The sequence below is a fragment of the Dendrobates tinctorius genome, unplaced genomic scaffold (genome assembly GCF_039654945.1).
Source record: "Dendrobates tinctorius isolate UK_male_01 unplaced genomic scaffold, ASM3965494v1 ptg000098l, whole genome shotgun sequence".
NCBI lineage: Eukaryota > Metazoa > Chordata > Amphibia > Anura > Dendrobatidae > Dendrobates > Dendrobates tinctorius.
The window spans coordinates 31,171,102-31,179,895 of NW_027361766.1; positions in this window are offsets into that span (position 1 = coordinate 31,171,102).

The following is an 8,794-nucleotide window of genomic DNA, read 5'->3' on the forward strand; positions in this document are numbered from 1 at the left end:
TGCAGTCGTGTTGAATGGACTGGGACCCCCTCCAACGTACCCCAAAAGGAAGCAGTATGTGCCTGGAAATCGACGCTTCCATATATTGGACCCTGACAGGATGGTGGAGAGGCCTGCCGACACCTCACCTCACAGAGGGAGTGGCACAGAAGAAAAACTTGGCTGCGGCTGTCTGATGCCATTCGAGTGCTGCCCAATGGACGGTATGAGACTCTGCAGGTGTCGGGGCATCGGCCGCCTAGAGTGGCAGTGGCGGCAGGGGATGGAGCTGTGCCAGAAGTCGCCCTCAGAGCCACGGGAGAGCAGCGGGATGCTGAGCTGGGGAGCGGAGCCTGAGCGGAGTCAGCGAAAACGGCCGCCACCAATACCAGCAGAGGACTTCTCAGCGGAGCCCCCGAGTTTAGGGGAAAAACCCGCGGGACAGTGGAGCGAGGGACGGAGGCTGCGGGTGAAGCCACATATTGATGTGATGGAGGCTGCAGCGCCGGGGAAGGTGAGAGTACCCCCGGCACCACCAGTGCCTCCGCCAGCGGCCCTCATCATTCCGCCGCAGCACGCTGCCCCCTGCACACCGGAAGGCCTGGGTACATCGGGCCCAGTGGTGTATGCAGAGTTGTGCGAGGCCCCTGCTCAAGTCCCTGAGGTACCCCGCCTGGAGCCGCCAGTGCGGAAGTCATCCAAAGAAGACGCTGCTGCGTTCCCCCTGCTGATAGCAGCTGCGTCGTTGGAACCGGCCGTTACTCCGGCTCCATTGGAAGTAGTGGATGCGGCCTGTCCTGAGGCCGCGGTTATGCCGCTGCTGAAGTCGACTGCGGCCGACTTAGTGGGCCTTGTGATTCCAGCCTCCAAGGACCCGGTTGTCCCCATTTGCCACCTGGCCCCAGCGGCTGTTGAGCCGCAGGAATCATCGACTGCCTCTGATCCACGTCCTTCCTCGGTTAAGTCCCGCCCACCGGACTCCAGGGCTCATGCCGGACCCTCTGTTTGGGTCGCAGGAGTTATAGAGAAGAAGAGGGCCAGGGGGCAGGAAGTCTGGAACCTGCTCCATGAGAGGGGAGAGGCTGGCATGGCGGCTGCACGACCCCCGGGACGGCTCGTTTATACTATCTTGCAGAAGGGGACTTCATCTCCTTCTATAAAGAATACTGCCCCCGCGGGTATTATGCGGTGGCAGTACTGGCGGAGCCTGAGCAAAGCGGACCCCCGTGAAAAAAGGACTGATATGGACACTCTCGGTTCCCCCAGGAGTTCCACGGCTGTGGAGCCCTCACCTCTGTCCATTGAGAGTGGGATAGACTGTCAGGAGTTCGATGCACCGTTGTGCAGGTTATAAGGACAGTTGCATTTAAAAAAAAAAATGTTTTTGTTGTTGTTTATCTGATGCAACTATTCTCTCTCTCTTTCTTTCTTCTTTCTATGTTCTTTATATACGAAAATATGTTTACCTGACAGAACGGGGATACGGAAAAGCAGAGGAGAGTCCAGGTCCAAGGAAGGGGGGGAGGAAGAAAGAGGATCTGCCATGTTATGTTGTTATATGTTGGTTTTAAAAGCAAAAGAAAATGGAAAAAAAAAATTATAAAAATGGGTACTTGTGCTATTATAAAGTTGTATGATGTATAATATGCAAAGTAAAATGCAACAGGTCCGGGTAAGGGAAGGTCTGCGGGACCAAAGGAAAGTGTGAGATCCGGTAGGGATCTAAGAGTTGAGGAGGTCTGGGAGACCGGGACGCCGACCATGACATGTAATTGAAAGAAGGAAAATGAGTTGGAAGACGTGAGAAAGACAGCAGTCCTAGGTCAGGTTCCCAACACCACGGACACCCCTGAAGAAGGAAAGGCGGGCGCCGGCAATGATCTGGTAGGTGAGTGGCCTCGATCATGGCGCACCGGATAGTGAAAGGTAACAGTAGGGGAGAGTAGGGGAAAGATACACGCCGTAGAGAGAATACGGGTGTACCTTGCCCAATTTGAAAGACGTTGTCATGTGGCGTGCGCGCTGGTGAGTAGCAGTAGGCTGCTCAGAGCATAGTGCTCCCAGTATGGTTCGGCCCCCGCAGATAGTGGGTTTGGCTCAACTTCTGGTCCGACAACAGAATGTAGGTGTAGATTCAGAACGACGAAGGCAGGGATGACGATTGTCGAGGACGACAATGGACAAAGGAAGGGGGAGTGTAGGGAAGGTGACCTGACGGACGGACGGACTAGTCAGAGTGAAGAAAGATAGGTTTGCACAATGTAGGTAGGAGTCAGTGATTACAGTGGGGAAACAACTAGGAAAGTGTAGTGGACGTGCAGTACCTTGGGATGACCATTAGATGGCAGGGTGGAGTGTGAGCAAAGGACTTTACAGCAGCTTAGGGCTTTAGAAACCGTTGGTCATGGGGGGCGTGGTGACAGTTAGAGTGACAGTTTCAATGAACCGGGGGAGTTATAAATACTGAGGGAGGGTTCCAGAAAGTTCCAGTCCCCAGGGGGAGCTCAGGTGACAGGAGGACTACGCCAGTCTGTGTGCCCTGAAGAGAATCCGACCAAGGGGACTGAGGAGAGGAAACGTCAGGGGGGTGGTCCTGACAGGAAAGGACCGCAGCAGAGACGAGGCTCTGGGTGAAGGACACCGTATGTGTAACGACGAAACTGGCCAGTAAAGTGCTGATGGTGTACGGGCCTAAGGCGGCCACAGTGACTGAGCTGTCAGGATTGTCACAGTGTGAGACGGGATGGTACGTATAAATACGTCCCTAGTGTAACATACGGTGTTGAAGCGGCCCTGGACACGGAGGGCTGAGAGAGAGATATCGCGGTGTGCTGTGAGGACCGTCAGTCGGACGGTGAACAATAAACTTGGACCTGTTGCACCCAGAATCTGCCTCATCGTGTCTCTGTTTTCGTCTCTGCGCGGTAAGAAGAGGGACCACCCCTCCAGCTCGCCCTACCGACCCTACATTTTCACACCTTTAACATAGTAGAGGTGTGAAACCGCAGGGCAAAACCGCAGGCCAAAACGCAGCAAAACCGCAGGTCACTTTACCTGCGGTTTTACCTGCGTTTCCGCGCGGAAAAAACCCTGCAGCGGAATCCGCAACGTGTGCACATAGCCTTAAAGGTTCAAATGTGTTTTTCAGAAATTATTTGGATACAGTCAAGACTGCACTAGACTCCATGGTTATGGCATACTACCAGACTACCGTGTAAACACCAGGTATAGAGCTGAGAAGTGGGAAAGAAAGCTTTCTTTGTAGACTGAGAATTAATTCAGGCGTTAACTACCTCCAAGACATTATCTTCATTTCACAAGTAGAGATCTGAAGAGAAGCACCATTTCTGGCTGGCATGGCATGGTCGGGTAGTAGGTGACATGTATTTCATTGTATTTCTATCAGACTTATAATCTTTGTAAATAGCATTTAAAGGGTTTGGGAAAAATATGTTAATGCTGTGGTTCCAGCAATGGGGTGCCCTACAAATGATATGAATGGTGGTCTAACAATCCTTGTGTAAAACATTAGAACGCATGTATGACCACTTCTCCATTTACTTCTGTCAGACTGATGAAAATAGCTGTCAATTAGTGATGATTAAACTTGCTTGGATAAGATGTTATCCGAGCACGCTCGTGTCCTAATCCAGTATTTTCGGCGTGATTAAAAAAAAATGCTCGAGTCGCCGCGGCTGCATATGTCTCGCAGCTATTCGACAGCCGCAACACACGCTCGCTCATCACTACTGTCAATTACTTAGAAGTGGATGGATTGATGGGCACACAGGTGCACGTTCGACTTTTATCTATTATGGGCCTTAACGGTTGTAGTACTATTCTACTCAGCTATAGCTGAATTTTTTTTAACATGATCTATAACAGAGGTGCACAAAGATGCATTACCACCTAGTCACAGACTTGCTTGATAGTGCCTGGTAGCTGATCACCTGTATTGTCCATGTCAGTGAGAGGAGGTGTAGCGAGGAGTGGGTAGCACTGTAGGGACAGGTACTAATGACATAATGTGTGGCCTTCTCTGGGATCCCCAAGCTTGGGCATAATGGGGGGAGTCCTGTGGCAGAGAAAGTAGATCATGAGGTGAAAAAGTGGTCATACATGAGTGCTGCTATATTCATTGTAGTTTAAGGGAAAAGGGACTGTTTAATATAAAATAAAATGGAAAGTGTTGAATGCATGGTAATTTCCTATCTGGATTGAGAACATAGGAGAAAGGAACCCCTCTCCTCCCAATAAGTGGATTAGATCCAGCACCTATTATATATTTATGACATATACTTTTGATATGCCCCAGAAGGGATACACAAGTTTTATTGCAGCCCTTGGGTCTGGTTCAATCTGACAATACCCTGAGGCTAAAAAAAGCCTCGCACCCCATGATCTCCAGGCTGCAGGGACATTGAAACCTGAAAAAATTAAATAATGGGTGTTTATGAGTGGAGAAACTTTTCTGTTTTGATTTTAGAGGATGTTCTGATCAGGAAATGTAATAGGGCCATACTGAAAGGGTTTTTTAAAAAAGTTATGAATATTGTCCTTTATCTGATGATTTATCTAATAATATGCCCCCAAATATTAAAACCTATGCTGTTATAATAAAATTAAACTATACATTTTAATTAAGTGAGTGTTTTACAATAAATCTTTTATGCCCACTACTAAGTTAAAGAGGTTATCGGGGACTTTTGTTTTTTAATCTATGGAGCTAGGAACTTACCAGCAAGTAGTTGCTAACTACCTGCCTGTTCTGATCTCACATATCTCACATCAACAGAGCAGTTCTTTCTATTCCTGTCAGCTCTGTTAACGGGGCGTTACTACTAACGTCAAGATGACTGACTGCTGACTGCCCACATACAGCGGAGAGCTTTGCTGTCAATCAGTCTGACATTGGCAGTGATGCTTGGTGAGCAGAGCAGAGTGGAAGAGAAAGCACTGCTCTGTCTAGGTTACATCGCAAGAAGCAGATGGAACATCAGCAGGAACGGTTCAGGAGCTGGAAGAGATCTCAGGACAGAAAGGGCAGGTAATTAGTAAATCTGTCAGGAACACCGCACTGCACTTGCTCACTGAGCCAGTGTCTGTGTCCTGAGTAAGAGAAACTGTCCTCTAAGATACCTGTGGAGCAGGACAGCATCGGTGAAGATGCGTGCTAGACCAATAGGACCTGAAGCATGTGACTGCTGGGGGTGTGGCCTAAACTCCAGAGAGCGAGGAGCTGCAGGAAAACTCCTAGAAGGGTAACTACGGGTCGAAGTTACCAAGGGGCATAGACAGAGACGTAAGCAGAACAGGCCGGGGTCAAAGCAAGAGATAGCACGACAGTAGCAAAGGATTAACATAGTAACATAGTAACATAGTTTTGAAGGCTGAAGGAAGACCTTATGTCCATCTAGTTCAGCCTATTTTTAGTGCAGCTGTTCTGCATTGTTGATCCCGGGGAAGGCAAAAAACCCACAGAGTAGAAGCCAATTTTCTCCATAGGGAAAAAAATTCCTTCCCCTAAGCTGGGTCAACCATCTACCTATAATATTCTGTTATTCGTAACCTTCTATACTGTTAGTCACAAGAAAAGCATCCATTCCTTTCTTAAATTCATTCAGTGAGTTGGCCATCACCACTTCCTCAGGAAGAGAATTCCAGAGCATCACTGCTCTTACCGTGAAGAACCCTCTTCTATGCTGGTGCAGAAATTGTCTTTCCTCCAAACGAAGAGAATGCCCCCTTGTTCTTGTCACAGTCCTTGATACAAACAGTTCATTGGAGAGATCTCTGTATTGCCCACTGATATACTTGTACATATATATTAGGTCTCCCCTAAGTCTTCTCTTTTCTAGAGTAAATAGACCTAATTTTGATAACCTTTCTGGGTATTGTAGTGAACCAACTCCATTTATCATTTTAGTAGCCCGCCTTTGAACGCTTTCAAGTTCAGTAATGTCTTTCTTGAGCACCGGCGTCCAAAATTGCACACAATACTCCAAGTGTGGTCTGACGAGTGATTTGTACAGAGGGAGAATTATGTTTTCATCTCGTGTCCCCAGACCTCTTCTTATGCATCCCATGACCCTAGATGCCTAAGTCTTTTTCCATGTCTGATTTCCCCAGCAGTTTCCCATTTAGAAAGTAATTGTAGCATCTGTTTCTCCTTCCCATGTGCATAACCTTACACTTATCTGTGTTAAACCTCATTTGTCATTTTTCAGCCCAATTGTCCAATTTACTCAAATCTGTCTGTAGTTGCAAACTGTCCTCCTTTGTGTTAAGTACCTTACATAGTTTTGTATCATCTGCAAATACTGATATTTTACTGTGTAAGCCATCCACTAGATCATTAATAAATATATTAAATAGTAGGGGGCCCAATACAGAACCCTGTGGTACCCCACTAGTAACCCTGGCCCAATCTGAGTATGCCCCGTTAATAACTACTCTTTGTTTTCTATCACTAAGCCAGCTACCTACCCATTTACACACATTTTCCCCTAGCCCAAGCTTTCTCATCTTACTTACCAATCTTTTATGTGTGACAGTGGCTAATGCTTTAGAGAAGTTGAGATAAATTACATCCAATGATTCTCCTTGGTCCATTTGAGAGTTTACATCCTCATAGAAGCTGATCAGGTTAGTTTGACAGGAGCCATCCTTCATAAATCCATGTTGATATGGAGTTAAACATTCATTAACATTGAGATATTCCATAATGGTATCCCTTAGAAACCCTTCAAAAATTTTACCCACAACAGATGTTAAGCTTACCGGCCTATAGTTTCCCTTTTACACCCCTTTTTGAATATTGGTACCACATTTGCTTGCCGCCAATCAAAAGGAACAGACCCTGTTTCTATAGAGTCTTTAAATATAAGGAATAGAGTCCTGTCTATCACATTACTTAACTCCCTTAATACCCGAGGGTGAATGCCATCAGGGACTGGTGATTTGTCAATTTTAATCTTACTAAGGCGGTTCTGCACTTATTACTGAGTTAGACAGGTAATACTTAATGGGGAGTTTACATTATCACTCTGTATTTCCCCTGGCAAATCCTTTTCCTGTGTGAACACTGTTGAGAAAAAAGTATTTAAAACATTTGCTTTTCCCACATCGCTCTCTATGATTTCACCCTCATTGTTCTTTTAAGGGCCAACGCCATCAATTTTAATCTTTTTACTGTTTATATAATTAAAGAATAGTTTGGGGTTTGTTTTACTTTCCTTAGCAATGAGTCTCTCAGTTTCCACTTTTGCTAAATGTATTTGTTTTTTTACACATTTTATTTTTTTCTCTATAACTTTTTAATGCTTCTTCATTGCCTTCTTGTTTTAGCTTTTTAAATGCCCTGTTCTTGTTATTTATTGCCCTTTTTACATCCTTATTTAGCCACATTGGTGTTCTCCTGTTCCTAGCCCTTTTATTTCTGTACGGTATGGCTAGCTCGCAGTGGGTGTGATTTAAATATTTCCCATTTATTTTCTGTGCTCCTATTTTTGAGGACATTGTCCCAATCAATTCGGCGAAGGTCCTCTCTAAGCTGATCAAACTTTGCTTTCCTGAAATTTAGCGTTTTTGTAACCCCCTTCCAGGGCACCTTACTGAAGGACAAGTGGAATTGTATTATATTGTGGTCACTGTTCCCTAGGTGCCCATCGACTCGTACTTCTGTTATTCTATCTGGCCTGTTGCTTAAAATTAAGTCCAGAAGGACTGTCCCTCTAGTTGGGCCCTGCCAGAACGGATAGTCAGGACGTAGCAGCAGTCAGAAACCAGAGAAGCAGATACACAGTACAGAATCAAGAGACAAACTCACAACAGGGGACAGAACTGGGTCAGAACCATGTAAGTAAGGTAGAAGACAATCAGAAGGCACAGGCACACAGGGGTTACCACACTCGGCCAAAGGCAAAAGTATAACTGACGGGGATTGGAGTTTCCCAGGGCTATAAGAAGCTCTCCTTGAATCAAAGAGAGGCCACAAAATTAACCCTAGGCATGCAGGTCAAAGCCTGCACTGGGCTCAAGACATTAACCCCTGACATGCAGGTCAAAACTTGCACTGGGATCATGACAAAATCCTTAACACAATAGGATAAAGAAGTCCCAGATGTATTTTGCAAGGATGTCTTTTTTAAGGATAACATCAGAAATATGCCAGACATAACTCCCTGCTGTAGATGCTTCACTATTATCATTACTATGCTTCATTGTTGCTATCAATCTGACAATCGATCTGCTTCCGCCACAGGTACTGTATATCCACTGGCTGCTGCAATACCATGACCCATCTTTCCTGATCCCAATCACTCTGTATCTCTCTATTACTGGTATGTCCACTGGCTGCTGCAATACCATAACCCATGTTTCCTGATCCCAATCACCCTGTATCTCTCTATTACTGGTACGTCCACTGGCTACTTTCTCACCTTATTTCCTTGATTCTAACAAACAGTTTGGCCTTATCTGTTCATTCAAATTTATCTCCTTTTGTATTTTCTCTTCTGACTTCTAATTAATCATCTCCTGTGTCTGTATCCTGTCTTCCTGCTTCTCCTCCCTTCTGATCACACCTGGGCCTTTTCTTGTGCTGTTAAGTTGCTATAAATTCAGAGGCACAGGGCTGTCTTTTGCAAGGATGTCTTTTTTTAAGGATAACATCAGAAATATGCCAAAAATGAGCCAGAAGTGACCAGAAGGTATGACTACCCGCTGTGTTTACATGTACTAAATTTCTTTTGCCTTCAAACTTACTCTCTCTTCATGCTGACATACACGCTAACAGTTTTGGCTCCATTACTCC